We start from the raw sequence: 15,471 nt of genomic DNA on the forward strand, positions 1-15,471 counted from the left end.
ACAGTCTATATGAACTATGTTAGTGAAACAGTGAGAACTAGGTAGCTCAAAAAGCTAGAAAAACATGATTAAAATCATGGTAATATAAGACAGAGGATGGAATGCAATAGGAGCAGCAATTTTAAATTATTTAGAAGCGTTGAAATACTAACGAAATCCACTTCAAGGACCCTGAGTTGGAATTATTAAGTAAGTGCCTGAAGTACATCACAGAACATAAGGTTTGAAGCAGTAACTAAAAATATGATTGCTAATACGAAAGTAGCCCCAGAAATGACTCAGTTTCCATTGTTGCAACAGAATAAAAAACATGAAAAATCACTGGAATAACTTTCGGACGTAAGTAGTCGTAATAGGAAGATGGGTAATGATAAAGAAATAGATATTATGTGACACAAACTATAATGTAGATATATTTGTAGCAATAACTATGAATGCTGACAAAGGCTCAACAATGCTAGTTATTAAGGGGCTGGTTATGGTAAGATAATTCATGAGTTCTTTAGGAAAAATTAAGTCACAAAACTGAAAATATGACTAATGAATTAGCGAATTTACGGGAATTTCGTATTGTGCAATTGTATTTTCTCTAATAATGATGCTGGTCACAACCTAAACTTCATAAAGAGAGTGTCAATTTGAAATGAAGCCAGGCAAAAAAGTACAAGCTGTCGAAGCCTAACTTACCATACAAGTAATTTAATTACAAAGACGAAATATATTCCCACACACAGGTTTGCACTGAGAAGCTGTATAGCGGGTACACTGGCTGGTATGTTTACAGACCATCTAGCACACGAGTTACCTGATGTATAGATGCAGACATTTGATAAAATAGTGTATTACTACCGTTACGTAGATGACAGGCTAGTTCTGGATGATGAATAGAGCGGCATCTGACATGAGACATCATGACCATGGCTAGACAAGAGAGATTAGTGAGGGAAACTAAATATGCCCGGTACTGCATATTGGTAAACTGTGCCTAGGTACAGTATATTGATAAAATCTCAACAGAACTGCAGGGTTCAGGAAACGGAATATCAGCTTCTATTCTGAGCATACCTTGTGTCGGTTGATGAGGTACACAAACCACAAAGTAGCCCCTTTGTCAAGGTCTGGGATTTACAGACTTAATTGTGATGGGTAGCACGTATTTTGTGCAGCTGAGATGAGAAGTAATTTCATCAGATTTAAAGAGCACACTAGTTTGACGGAGCAACACATCTGCAAGAGACCTGCAAAGCCCTACAAATACTACATGAAAACAGGGAAGGAAGATCTGTTTATGCAACTGAGGAAATGGAAATACAAACGCATACCAAAAGATGTACATTATTATACTGAACATTATATTGAACAAACAAACAGAATTACAGAGCGTAAGAATTTTTACATAATTTCAACCGAGCGGTAGACGAAATAAGACTGTACCATCGTAGCAAGTAAGTGTCCAGATGGTCCTGAAATATGTGTGTGCTGCGCTATGGCAGTTTCAGTTACAACTGCGTCAAGCTTGTGTATGTTTTAAAATTCCGTCCTTCAAAAAGTTTGTTTTAAAAGTTCTCACTTCATTTTTAATGGCTTAGTGTATGAAATGACATGATCCGAACGTATTTGTATATGAGAAGGAAGTAAAATTAGACGTGAACATCGTGTCCACATAGCATACGAAAGGATTGGGAAGGAAATCTACCGTGCCCTTTTCAAGTGAAGCAACCCGCCATTGGCCTCGAACAGTTTAGGAAAATCTCGGAAAATCCAAATCTGGGTGGTCGGACAGAGATTTGAAGCGTCATTCTTCCGAAAGAGAGTCCAGTGTTAGAACCACTGAACAACTTTGCTCAGTTTGTGTTGCGATTTAAAAGGGTACATACACTCCTGGAAATGGAAAAAAGAACACATTGACACCGGTGTGTCAGACCCACCACACTTGCTCCGGACACTGCGAGAGGGCTGTACAAGCAATGATCACACGCACGGCACAGCGGACACACCAGGAACCGCGATGTTGGCCGTCGAATGGCGCTAGCTGCGCAGCATTTGTGCACCGCCGCCGTCAGTGTCAGCCAGTTTGCCGTGGCATACGGAGCTCCATCGCAGTCTTTAACACTGGTAGCATGCCGCGACAGCGTGGACGTGAACCGTATGTGCAGTTGACGGACTTTGAGCGAGGGCGTATAGTGGGCATGCGGGAGGCCGGGTGGACGTACCGCCGAATTGCTCAACACGTGGGGCGTGAGGTCTCCACAGTACATCGATGTTGTCGCCAGTGGTCGGCGGAAGGTGCACGTGCCCGTCGACCTGGGACCGGACCGCAGCGACGCACGGATGCACGCCAAGACCGTAGGATCCTACGCAGTGCCGTAGGGGACCGCACCGCCACTTCCCAGCAAATTAGGGACACTGTTGCTCCTGGGGTATCGGCGAGGACCATTCGCAACCGTCTCCATGAAGCTGGGCTACGGTCCCGCACACCGTTAGGCCGTCTTCCGCTCACGCCCCAACATCGTGCAGCCCGCCTCCAGTGGTGTCGCGACAGGCGTGAATGGAGGGACGAATGGAGACGTGTCGTCTTCAGCGATGAGAGTCGCTTCTGCCTTGGTGCCAATGATGGTCGTATGCGTGTCTGGCGCCGTGCAGGTGTGCGCCACAATCAGGACTGCATACGACCGAGGCACACAGGGCCAACACCCGGCATCATGGTGTGGGGAGCGATCTCCTACACTGGCCGTACACCACTGGTGATCGTCGAGGGACACTGAATAGTGCACGGTACATCCAAACCGTCATCGAACCCATCGTTCTACCATTCCTAGACCGGCAAGGGAACTTGCTGTTCCAACAGGACAATGCACGTCCGCATGTATCCCGTGCCACCCAACGTGCTCTAGAAGGTGTAAGTCAACTACCCTGGGCAGCAAGATCTCCGGATCTGTCCCCCATTGAGCATGTTAGGGACTGGATGAAGCATCGTCTCACGCGGTCTGCACGTCCAGCACGAACGCTGGTCCAACTGAGGCGCCAGGTGGAAATGGGATGGCAAGCCGTTCCACAGGACTACATCCAGCATCTCTACGATCGTCTCCATGGGAGAATAGCAGCCTGCATTGCTGCGAAAGGTGGATATACACTGTACTAGTGCCGACATTGTGCATGCTCTGTTGCCTGTGTCTATGTGCCTGTGGTTCTGTCAGTGTGATCATGTGATGTATCTGACCCCAGGAATGTGTCAATAAAGTTTCCCCTTCCTGGGACAATGAATTCACGGTGTTCTTATTTCAATTTCCAGGAGTGTATATGATACAGTCGCCGACAGAAGGTACACAAGATGTTTCAGAAATACTTCTACAAACTCTGAGGGCAGGTTCCTTATACGAAAACAAGAAAGAAGTTCGTATAAAGTTACGCCCGAAAATCTTACGTTTAAGAGTTATTAGCGAAAGTTAATGTTCATCAGCTTTCCAGGTACAACCAAACAACTTGACTTGTTATCAACCCGTTTGATTCACTGCATCGTAGATGGCACTGTGTTGCCTAGGGGAATTGTCTACATTAATCAGTGTCTGCCTTTGAGTGTCCATTGTGTTCATGTGGTACAAGTTGAGAGTTAACTGAAAGTGCTTCGTTGAAACATGACAGGATACTTATTTCGTGAGGAGGCAAATGTTATTTTGTATGAACGGTCGCGGGCAGTATCAGACGGCGTTTCCATACTAGACAGCCGAGTCATCCAACCTTTGGTTCTGTCTATCGTCAGATTGCCGAGTCAAGATCCGTAGCACGTTGTACCGGTGGTCGAAGATTAGTCACGTACCGGTAGTAGCTCGGGACAGCTGCCACTGGCATGTGGATCTCCAAGTTCGCCGTGGCAGATACTTCACAAGCAACTCATGCATCCGTATTATCTTCAACGTTTGCAAGTCCTTACACCCGCCAATCACTGACCGCGGGTGAACTTTTTCCCATGCGCATGGGTTAACATCGAAAATCGTGTAAAATTATGCGACAATTTATCCTTATGCAACTTGTGTTAAAAAAGTTGTTTCTAACCTGAAAAACAACCAAATGACAATGCTAAACGTAATGTAGTAAAAAGTTTGTAACTACTATATAGTACACTTATTATGTGTAATAAATAAATGTGTATCACAGGCCACTGAAGATGCGTTTGCAACCGAACGCGTATGGCAAAAAATCAAACGGAATATAGGTCCATGAATTTCGGAGAAACTGAAGAACGACGGAATAAGGGAAAAATGACGAAAAATCAGCATTCCTTTCAAGAAAGCGAGACATTGGAATAGATTCTGATTAGTAGCAGCTTAGTGAGACCCACTTCTCACTATATACACTCCTGGAAATTGAAATAAGAACACCGTGAAATCATTGTCCCAGGAAGGGGAAACTTTATTGACACATTCCTGGGGTCAGATACATCACATGATCACACTGACAGAACCACAGGCACATAGACACAGGCAACAGAGCATGCACAATGTCGGCACTAGTACAGTGTATATCCACCTTTCGCAGCAATGCAGGCTGCTATTCTCCCATGGAGACGATCGTAGAGATGCTGGATGTAGTCCTGTGGAACGGCTTGCCATGCCATTTCCACCTGGCGCCTCAGTTGGACCAGCGTTCGTGCTGGACGTGCAGACCGCGTGAGACGACGCTTCATCCAGTCCCAAACATGCTCAATGGGGGACAGATCCGGAGATCTTGCTGGCCAGGGTAGTTGACTTACACCTTCTAGAGCACGTTGGGTGGCACGGGATACATGCGGACGTGCATTGTCCTGTTGGAACAGCAAGTTCCCTTGCCGGTCTAGGAATGGTAGAACGATGGGTTCGATGACGGTTTGGATGTACCGTGCACTATTCAGTGTCCCCTCGACGATCACCAGTGGTGTACGGCCAGTGTAGGAGATCGCTCCCCACACCATGATGCCGGGTGTTGGCCCTGTGTGCCTCGGTCGTATGCAGTCCTGATTGTGGCGCTCACCTGCACGGCGCCAAACACGCATACGACCATCATTGGCACCAAGGCAGAAGCGACTCTCATCGCTGAAGACGACACGTCTCCATTCGTCCTTCCATTCACGCCTGTCGCGACACCACTGGAGGCGGGCTGCACGATGTTTGGGCGTGAGCGGAAGACGGCCTAACGGTGTGCGGGACCGTAGCCCATCTTCATGGAGACGGTTGCGAATGGTCCTCGCCGATACCCAAGGAGCAACAGTGTCCCTAATTTGCTGGGAAGTGGCGGTGCGGTCCCCTACGGCACTGCGTAGGATCCTACGGTCTTGGCGTGCATCCGTGCGTCGCTGCGGTCCGGTCCCAGGTCGACGGGCGCGTGCACCTTCCGCCGACCACTGGCGACAACATCGATGTACTGTGGAGACCTCACGCCCCACGTGTTGAGCAATTCGGCGGTACGTCCACCCGGCCTCCCGCATGCCCACTATACGCCCTCGCTCAAAGTCCGTCAACTGCACATACGGTTCACGTCCACGCTGTCGCGGCATGCTACCAGTGTTAAAGACTGCGATGGAGCTCCGTATGCCACGGCAAACTGGCTGACACTGACGGCGGCGGTGCACAAATGCTGCGCAGCTAGCGCCATTCGACGGCCAACACCGCGGTTCCTGGTGTGTCCGCTGTGCCGTGCATGTGATCATTGCTTGTACAGCCTTCTCGCAGTGTCCGGAGCAAGTATGGTGGGTCTGACACACCGGTGTCAATGTGTTCTTTTTTCCATTTCCAGGAGTGTATTTGCCGTTCGCCGATATTATCCTTATAGTTTCCTTGAGTTTGGGATGCACGAAAGTTAAATTCGTGGACGGATAATAATATTTATAAATCACATACATAGTACACTGTGATAGTATGTTGCAGGAGAAAGTGGTAGTATTACAATGTTGTTGATTAATAAACACTAAGCCCTTCCCCCCCTCCCGATGCGCGAAACTAATTTGAATTGCCCCTACTCCAAGTCTGTCTTTGTTTGTATCCTGTTACGCTCTTGATCCTGACATAATTTCGTTATCCGAGCGTTCCTCGTGTATCTTTAGTAATTTACACCTCACAGTCATCAATATCATAGGGAGTCTTACTCAATCGTTTCTTCAGTAACAAAAGCATTCTCGCTTTCTCTACCCTCAAACACATTGCTATGTGTATTGTTGTACGTTAGTTCACACTGTTGACAAATGTGAGCCGCCTTCTTAATATATGCAAACACCTCAAGTCATGAATGTACAAACACACCTTTCACCAACGTTCACGTTGTTAGCACCGTTACAAGCGTCGGTTATGCTAATCTGTGCTTTCGAAATAAATTCTGTCGTCTCGTTGACTCCAAGAATTTAACAGGAGCCAAAGATTCCATCACGTTGACGCATTCTACGTAAAGCAAAGGCGTCAGAACGACAAAGGACGTATATTAACAGACACTGCTTGTTATCACTACTACACGCAATAAAATTGATAATATACATCCACGAGCGTATCCATTACTGAAAAGCTAATAATACGGTATGTAGTTATTCGCTGCTAGTTTTATATTCCTTGAGATCTGAGTTTAACTATCTACTGGTTGGATGTGTCACTACTGTGCTTTCGTCAGATGAAAGGCAAACATTATTCTCATAAAATATGAGACTACCGTGTCTTTATTAATCTCAGCAAAGCTACATAGCCTTTATTATGTCTAACGCCATAACAGTACTTTCTGCAGCTAAGCTCCCTTAAAACAGACTCAGTGGAGCGGCAGACATCAATACTTCAAGGATGTAGAGGAAGAGTTACTATAACCAAATTTTGTATACCGGATTGTACGAGTCGATAAGATATAATACGGAACCACATCGGCTTTGGACTAAGTAGCTACGGTCGGACAAGCGACATACACGAACTTTCCTCCTGAATCAGTCCGTCTATTAGTGAGAACCGCAATCTATATCCACAAATATTATAAAAATGGATGCACATACGTATGCATGTGTGTAACGGTATCTCCTCCAAATCACTGCATCAGTTTCAACCAGACTTCATTAGACATGGGCGTAAGAGCCACTTACCTTTCGAAGAGTTGGGGGTGGAGTGAAATAGTATAATCTATTCATCCAGTATTTGAGAATGAGAGCAAGGAACTTTACACGTAATTTCAGAGCTGTACTAAACTTTCTCGGTGACAAACCCCACAAGCCGGCGGCGGTGGCCGAGCGGTTCTAGGCGCTTCAGTCCGGAACGGCGTGAATGCTACGGCAGCAGGTTCGAATCCTGCCTCGGGCACGAATGTGTGCGATGTCCTTAGGTTAGTTGGATTTAAGTAGTTCTAACATCTAGGGGACTGATGGCCTCAGATGTGAAGTCCCATAGTGATATCCACTGTACCAACTTATAACTAAATCTGACGGGGATGCGATGGGGAGGCCCATCGCATCCCCGTCAGATTTAGTTATAAATTGGCACAGTGGATAGGCCTTGAAAAACTGAACACAGATCAATCGACAAAACAGTAAGAAGTTGTGTGGAACTATGAAAAAAATAAGCAAAATATACAAAACTGAGTAGTCCATGTGCAAGATATGCAACATCAAGGATAGTATGGGCTCAGGAGCGCTGTGATCCCGTGGTTAGCGTGAGCAGCTGCGGAACGAGAAGTCATTGGTTCAAGTCTTCCCTCGAGTGAAAAGTTTATTTTTTTATTTTCGCAAAGTTATGATCTGTCCGTTCGTTCATTGACGTCTCTGTTCACTGTAATAAGTTTAGTGTCTGTGTTTTGCGATCGCACCGCAAAACCGTGCGATTAGAAGACGGAAGGACGTGCCTCTCCAATGGGAACCGAAAACATTTGATAGCAAGGTCATAGGTCACCCAACCGATTTCTCCACAGGAAAGCACGTTTGATGTATTCTATACGACACTGGTGACGGTATGTGCGTCACATGACAGGAATATGTTGTCGACCCACCTAACTTGCGCACTTGGCGAATGGGTAAAAGGATTCTTCTACCTTGCCCGATTTAGGTTTTCTTGTGGATGTGATAATCACTCCCAAAAAAGTGATGAAAACATAAGAGTTTGTGACATAAACTGCAACAAAAGAATGCAACAGTTTCACAGTCGCACAGTTTTCCCTGTGCTCTGTCAAAACATATGTTTTTAACGTTTTCAAATTTTTTCCGTGTGTAGACCGTCAAAACCTGCATATGTCGAAGCAAATCTGAACATGTCCTGGAATTTTGGAGAGCGAATTTGATTATGTGTGAGTGCCTGAACTTTGATAATGGTCTGAAAATAAAAAATTAAACTTTTCACTCGAGGGAAGACTTCAACCAAGGATATCTCGTTCCGCAGCTTCTCACGCTAACCACGAGACCACGTCGTTCTTGAGCTCACTCTATCCTTGATGTTGCCTATCTCGCGCATGGACTACTCAGTTTGTGTATTTTGCTAATTTTTTTCATTGTTCCACACAACTTCTTCCTGTTTTCTCCGGTGATCTGTGATCAGTTTTTCGAAGCCTATCCACTGTGACAACTTATAACTAAATCTGAGAGGGGTGCGATGGGGAGGTTCCCTTGTCAGACCCATCTGAATCATTTTTTGAAAACCGCACAAATTGGTTGTAGATTACTAAATTTTCGTTGTCCATACAGTAAAACTACCATATGAAGGTTGATGTTTTAATTTATTAATTCTTTACTACTAACTGTATTTGGGGTACACTTCGCAGAGAGTATTTACATATACCACGAATGTACCTGCAGATTTATTGTATGGCACATAGTTCAGGAGATATGACGTCATAAACACTGACGTTCTGAAAACAAAAATGAACATCTGCGTCGTGCATAACGTTTAAGTTTATTATTTCTTTGCTACTAACTCTATTCGTAACAAATTTCGCAGAGAGTATCCACATACGCCGCAGAATATACCTACAACATTATATGTTTTTACGACACAAAATACAGGAGAAAAGATGTTTTAAGTATTTAGCTTTATGGAAATGAAACAGCAGGCTGAAATTAACGAGAAATACCGGTGAAATATGTAAATATGTGTGTAAAAATATATGTGGCATACGCGAGTACGAGAAAAGCCGCGGATAAGAAATATTTCCTAAACTCCTGGTCAGCTTTCAACCAAAATTGGTACACATATTAGCTACTACCTACAAGAAAAAAATAGTGGGGGTAAGAACCAGAAACCTGCCACTGGGACGGAGGTGATAATATGGAAAAGAACATTGCGAGGAAAAGACAAGGTGGGGAAAGGAGGTGTTATACACAGATATGGGAGAGAGGAACAGCTGGACAGAGAGAGAGAGAGAGAGAGAGAGAGAGAGAGAGAGAGAGAGGGAGAGGGAGAGGGAGAGGGCAGAAAATGGACACGGAAAGGGGAACGGAGGAGATGGACAGATAGAATTAGTGTCAGCTGGTCTCACAGCTTATTTAAAGCGCACTAGACTCTTCAGCCTTTGGTCGGGTTCTGTCATTATCGTACTATATCCAATTTTGAATCGCTCTCTTTTTCGATTTTAGGAAACCAAATAAAGAACAAGTTTGGCGACACAACCTCTGGCGGATCGCTTGCATTTGTGTGTGCAACGGAAAACATATTTCTCAACATTACCTATTCTGGAACACCCTTGCAAGCCTTTTAGCCTGTTTCTGAACTCTATATAATTACTAAGAAAACTCAGTGTCAATTTTTCTTGACTTTGAGATATGTTCCGAAATCCGCTAGGAAAGTTACTCATCCGCCAGTGCAAAAACAATAAATATGGCTCAGTCAGCGGATTCTGAAACGGATTTGTCAGAAATTTAGGTGCTTTTTCATCTGGGAGGAAGAACTACTTAATAGCATAATCTAATTTCTATAATCTGCTGCAACAAAGGAAGATAATCACAGTTTTTTGTATGTGTCAACGTGCGTCATTCTCTGTGTCAACTCCGGCCGCTGTGGCCGAGCGGTTCTAGGCGCTTTAGTCTGGAACCGCGCGACCACTACGGTCGCAGGTTCGAATCCTGCCTCGGGCATGGATGTGTGTGATGTCCTTAGGTTAGTTAGGTTTAAGTAGTTCTAAGTTCTAGGGGACTGATGACCTCAGATGTTAAGTCCCATAGTGCTCAGAGCCATTTGAACCATCTATGTGTCAACAAATTCACAAAATTCTTTTAGACGCACTGTTCGTGCTGTGTATACAGAGCAGTAACAAAAAGTCTAGTTGCAAATGCTTACTCATGAACGCTCTTCACGTCAGCGTCTGCCTTTGCGGCATTATTTATCAGATCGTTACACTCCTCCGAAATTAGTGTTGGCATTATCATCCAAAAACGCTATGCATTTAGTTTTATCAGTTTCGTTTTCCTCTAAGACAGTGATGCAAAATGCACTTATTACAGAAGCAGTTTCATTTAACAGAGAAGTTAATTTAAGTAATTTCACCACAACGTCCTTTTCTGTGTAAAATGCTGAACAATTAATGGTAATATTTTTTCGGCTTTGTGATACTGGCATAAGTAGGTACACCAACGATCATTACTTAGTTGTTTGCAGTGCCGGGCGATAAACTGTGTTCACAACTGTTGTTAACTTTGTTCTGCCCAGCATCACATTTTTTTGCTGCTTCAGAATCATTAAAAAGTTTGGATTCTAGCCTAGAAGTACGGTCCTCTAATTTCAAAGACGCACGATCTTTAACAGTATGATAGCAAATTGTTCATTGTGTTTCTGTTACTAATCTGCCCTATTTAAATGAATGTGAATGAAACTAAGAGTCAATTTGTTGAGTGCTTGCAGAGTAGACATTTGATTTACGTTTTACACTAGCTAAATGATCCTTAATATCTACTCTTGCCCCATGTGCAATGTAAACATAAATTACACATTCTACCTCGTATCCATTTCTCCCTCGTTTTATGAAGAACCATGCTACGAATATTTTTGTTGGAGCGATCATATCCTCTTTGGCATTCTGAGTTCACTTGAAACAATCTAACACTTCAATAACAAACTAACCATAATATGGCCGATAGAGAACAATGTTGCTGCACAGCTTAAACTGAACAGAGATAAGGGACAATAACTTAAAATCAGCAACGTTACCGTGCAACAATACTCCTTAAGGGACTCCGTCAAATAAGATAATAAAATCTTCCATTATTTAGCTTAACAGCTGGATCTGAAATATAGATCCACGCAAGAATATGAAGGCAAAAGAATGAGAATATTGGTCTGAAACGGGGACAAACTGCAGCCCCGGAACGTTTTTCAGGGCACCAGTTTTCTTAATCTATAACTGGGATTGTCCAAGAAAACAATGACATGTAGCAAGCCTATCTACACAGTGTGTAATGGATACAAGTGCAGATATTTCTAAGTGTGATACCCTAATACATACATACACTCCTGGAAATGGAAAAAAGAACACATTGACACCGGTGTGTCAGACCCACCATACTTGCTCCGGACACTGCGAGAGGGCTGTACAAGCAATGATCACACGCACGGCACAGCGGACACACCAGGAACCGCGGTGTTGGCCGTCGAATGGCGCTAGCTGCGCAGCATTTGTGCACCGCCGCCGTCAGTGTCAGCCAGTTTGCTGTGGCATACGGAGCTCCATCGCAGTCTTTAACACTGGTAGCATGCCGCGACAGCGTGGACGTGAACCGTATGTGCAGTTGACGGACTTTGAGCGAGGGCGTATAGTGGGCATGCGGGAGGCCGGGTGGACGTACCGCCGAATTGCTCAACACGTGGGGCGTGAGGTCTCCACAGTACATCGATGTTGTCGCCAGTGGTCGGCGGAAGGTGCACGTGCCCGTCGACCTGGGACCGGACCGCAGCAACGCACGGATGCACGCCAAGACCGTAGGATCCTACGCAGTACCGTAGGGGACCGCACCGCCACTTCCCAGCAAATTAGGGACACTGTTGCTCCTGGGGTATCGGCGAGGACCATTCGCAACCATCTCCATGAAGCTGGGCTACGGTCCCGCACACCGTTAGGCCGTCTTCCGCTCACGCCCCAACATCGTGCAGCCCGCCTCCAGTGGTGTCGCGACAGGCGTGAATGGAGGGACGAATGGAGACGTGTCATCTTCAGCGATGAGAGTCGCTTCTGCCTTGGTGCCAATGATGGTCGTATGCGTGTTTGGCGCCATGCAGGTGGGCGCCACAATCAGGACTGCATACGACCGAGGCACACAGGGCCAACACCCGGCATCATGGTGTGGGGAGCGATCTCCTACACTGGCCGTACACCACTGGTGATCATCGAGGGGACACTGAATAGTGCACGGTACATCCAAACCGTCATCGAACCCATCGTTCTACCATTCCTAGACCGCCAAGGGAACTTGCTGTTCCAACAGGACAATGCACGTCCGCATGTATCCCGTGCCACCCAACGTGCTCTAGAAGGTGTAAGTCAACTACCCTGGCCAGCAAGATCTCCGGATCTGTCCCCCATTGAGCATGTTTGGGACTGGATGAAGCGTCGTCTCACGTGGTCTGCACGTCCAGCACGAACGCTGGTCCAACTGAGGCACCAGGTGGAAATGGCATGGCAAGCCGGTCCACAGGACTACATCCAGCATCTCTACGATCGTCTCCATGGGAGAATAGCAGCCTGCATTGCTGCGAAAGGTGGATATACACTGTACTAGTGCCGACATTGTGCATGCTCTGTTGCCTGTGTCTATGTGCCTGTGGTTCTGTCAGTGTGATCATGTGATGTATCTGACCCCAGGAATGTGTCAATAAAGTTTCCCCTTCCTGGGACAATGAATTCACGGTGTTCTTATTTCAATTTCCAGGAGTGTACATACACGACTTTGTTGGTTGTTTTTTTTTTCTTTGTCTAACGGTGTTACCAAACACATCACAAACATTATGATCAAACGTTTTCTTTATAGTTGTTAATACACCACTAGGTGGACTACGCCTGTCAATATAGACTGACCGTTTTGCGTCGACACGTTCACACTTCAACGCTTAATCTGTTGCCCAGGGGAAAACAAGCATTCATGGGTTTCTATTGCCACTTATACTAGGGGGCACTAAACAACCTAAAAGCATGGACATATACTTGTAATAGCTACAATTATTCGTCTGAAAATGATGTAAATACTGATGTAATGTTCAGTACAGTGTGCTGTGTCACCAACAAAAAAGTTTGCTTATACTAGGACAGTGAAAAAGTAAAAATTTGTGCAAATAAAAGTGACATCTATCTTGCAGAAAGTACAGGAGTATTCAGAAATTTCATTCTAATTTTGAACAGTTTTACTAAATATGTGGGGATTACTTTTTAGAAAATGGTCAACGCACTTCAAAAAATTATTTATTTTCAAATGGACGTTGCTAGACCGTGAGCCTGTTAGGAATGAAGAAACAAGAACAGTAATATTTGTAATATTTCTGCAAGGTAAAGCAGTATTAATGGGCGATTGTGCACTGTATGACCAGTTTTGCTTCCTTAACCAGTTCATTGTGTCCCAACGAAACAAGATCATTGATAACTGGTCTAGTAAATGGTGTCAGTAGAAATTGGTCATTTTAATTGAACAGTGTGGACACATAGAGCAGTAATCGCAATCACTGAATCTGTGTGAATTAATCTTCAAAGTCCCAGGACACAATGCAAATGCAGTATAAGCGTTCTCTCTCATTAATTTTGAGTGGACTGAGTAACGAAATAGATTACAATATCAATAGTTGAGGCAGTAGAAAAATATGTTATTATATGAGCTCTGTCTTTTATGATTACGTCATTTAGCGGCCGGACCCTCTTTCTAAAGCTCAGAAATCAGTCAAATACCTTATATAGAAAAGAGCAGAAAACATAAATTGGAATTCTATGCATATAACCAAATTCTGCTTTTAAAAATACTTGAATATTACTTTGGTTTCCCATATTGCAAAGATGAAAATAATTAACAGGGCTATTTTATGTTGTCAAATGGATTGCTACTATAGTGCTCTTTATTGTTTTGAAAATTAATTACATGTAGCATTAAGTGTGATTTATGTATTTTATTAAATCAGTTGAATGCACCTTATAGTCATTCATGTGAGGGAATGCAATCAGGCTGCAGTCAGATGAAGCGATCCTTAATACATTGACAAATGATCATACCTAGAGCATTGTGAAATAGTGTCTTGTTTCTCCACTAGGCAGTGCCACAATTTCCTCCAAAAATCGTAACACAACACAACACACACACAAATGTCACACTAACTAATGTAAATCCACCCGTCGATGGAGGTTTAAACCTTTGAAACGCGTCGTGGAAATAAATAAAACGGTGACTGGTAACCGTAAACTTGTTTCATTTAATACTATCTACTGAGCTACTCATCACGAAAGTCGTTCTTGATTCGAATTCTGGAATAAATACTTCGTCTTCTTTCCTTATAGAATCAAACATTTGGCTCTGAGCACTATGGGACTTAACTTCTGAGGTCATCAGTCCCCTAGAACTGAGAACTAGTTAAACCTAACTAACCTAAGGACATCACACACATCCATGCCCGAGGCAGGATTCGAACCTGCGACCGTAGCAGTCGCGCGGTTCCGGACTGCGCGCCTAGAACCGCGAGACCACCGCGGCCGGCTCCTTATAGAATCTCTGAAAACTGTTTAATATCTCCGGTGTAGTGTCAATGTCAACGGTAATATCACCATTCGTATCGCGCAGTAAGGGCAGTGATTGTGTCTTGTCGCTGGTGTACATTACATATGACCAGAATATCTTTGATTTTTCTGCCATATTTAGAGACAGAGTTTCATTGTGAAAGGTATAAAAAAGCATCTCGCATTGAATTCTGTGCTAAGTTTGGAGTATCATTAAAATATCGCCAGTATAGAGGTTTTGTATCCTTTTGAATTTGGTACGCTTTTTTATTTTTTTCTACAACAGTCGATCTTGATCTGGTCTACAGGTGTAGGAATGTCGAAAGCAGCTACACACTATAGATACACTTTGCCCAAAATGTGCAGCAATCGGTCGATACCCCTATCCAGCTGCTCATACGCTCGCAATACGACCCAGTTCAAATGGCTGAAGCTGTTCAAAAAGAGTACGTAATCGCCGTAGGGTCATGGTTATACCACAGAAAAAATGTTGCGAGTACTGTTCACCTCTAAGCACAGTTACTGCCCTCAGAGTCAAAACAGATGGTGCATAGACAGGTCTCCTCAGCGCCATTTGATTGCCAATGACCTTGAGAAATATATCGCCGACAATACAAACCCTCAGTAAGTAAGTATATACCCTGGTGCCACCGAACACAGTCCTTCAGTGTGTCTTATTTTTTTTTATGACCATGTATATTACTATCCCAGGGCACGGTGTTCATACTTAAGGGCAAGTCGCGTATCTAACGGCTTCCACAACCATCAAAAATCTTGTTTTCAGTATTTCATAAAGTGACCGAATTTAAACAT

The sequence above is a fragment of the Schistocerca nitens genome, chromosome 9 (genome assembly GCF_023898315.1).
Source record: "Schistocerca nitens isolate TAMUIC-IGC-003100 chromosome 9, iqSchNite1.1, whole genome shotgun sequence".
Classification (NCBI taxonomy): domain Eukaryota; kingdom Metazoa; phylum Arthropoda; class Insecta; order Orthoptera; family Acrididae; genus Schistocerca; species Schistocerca nitens.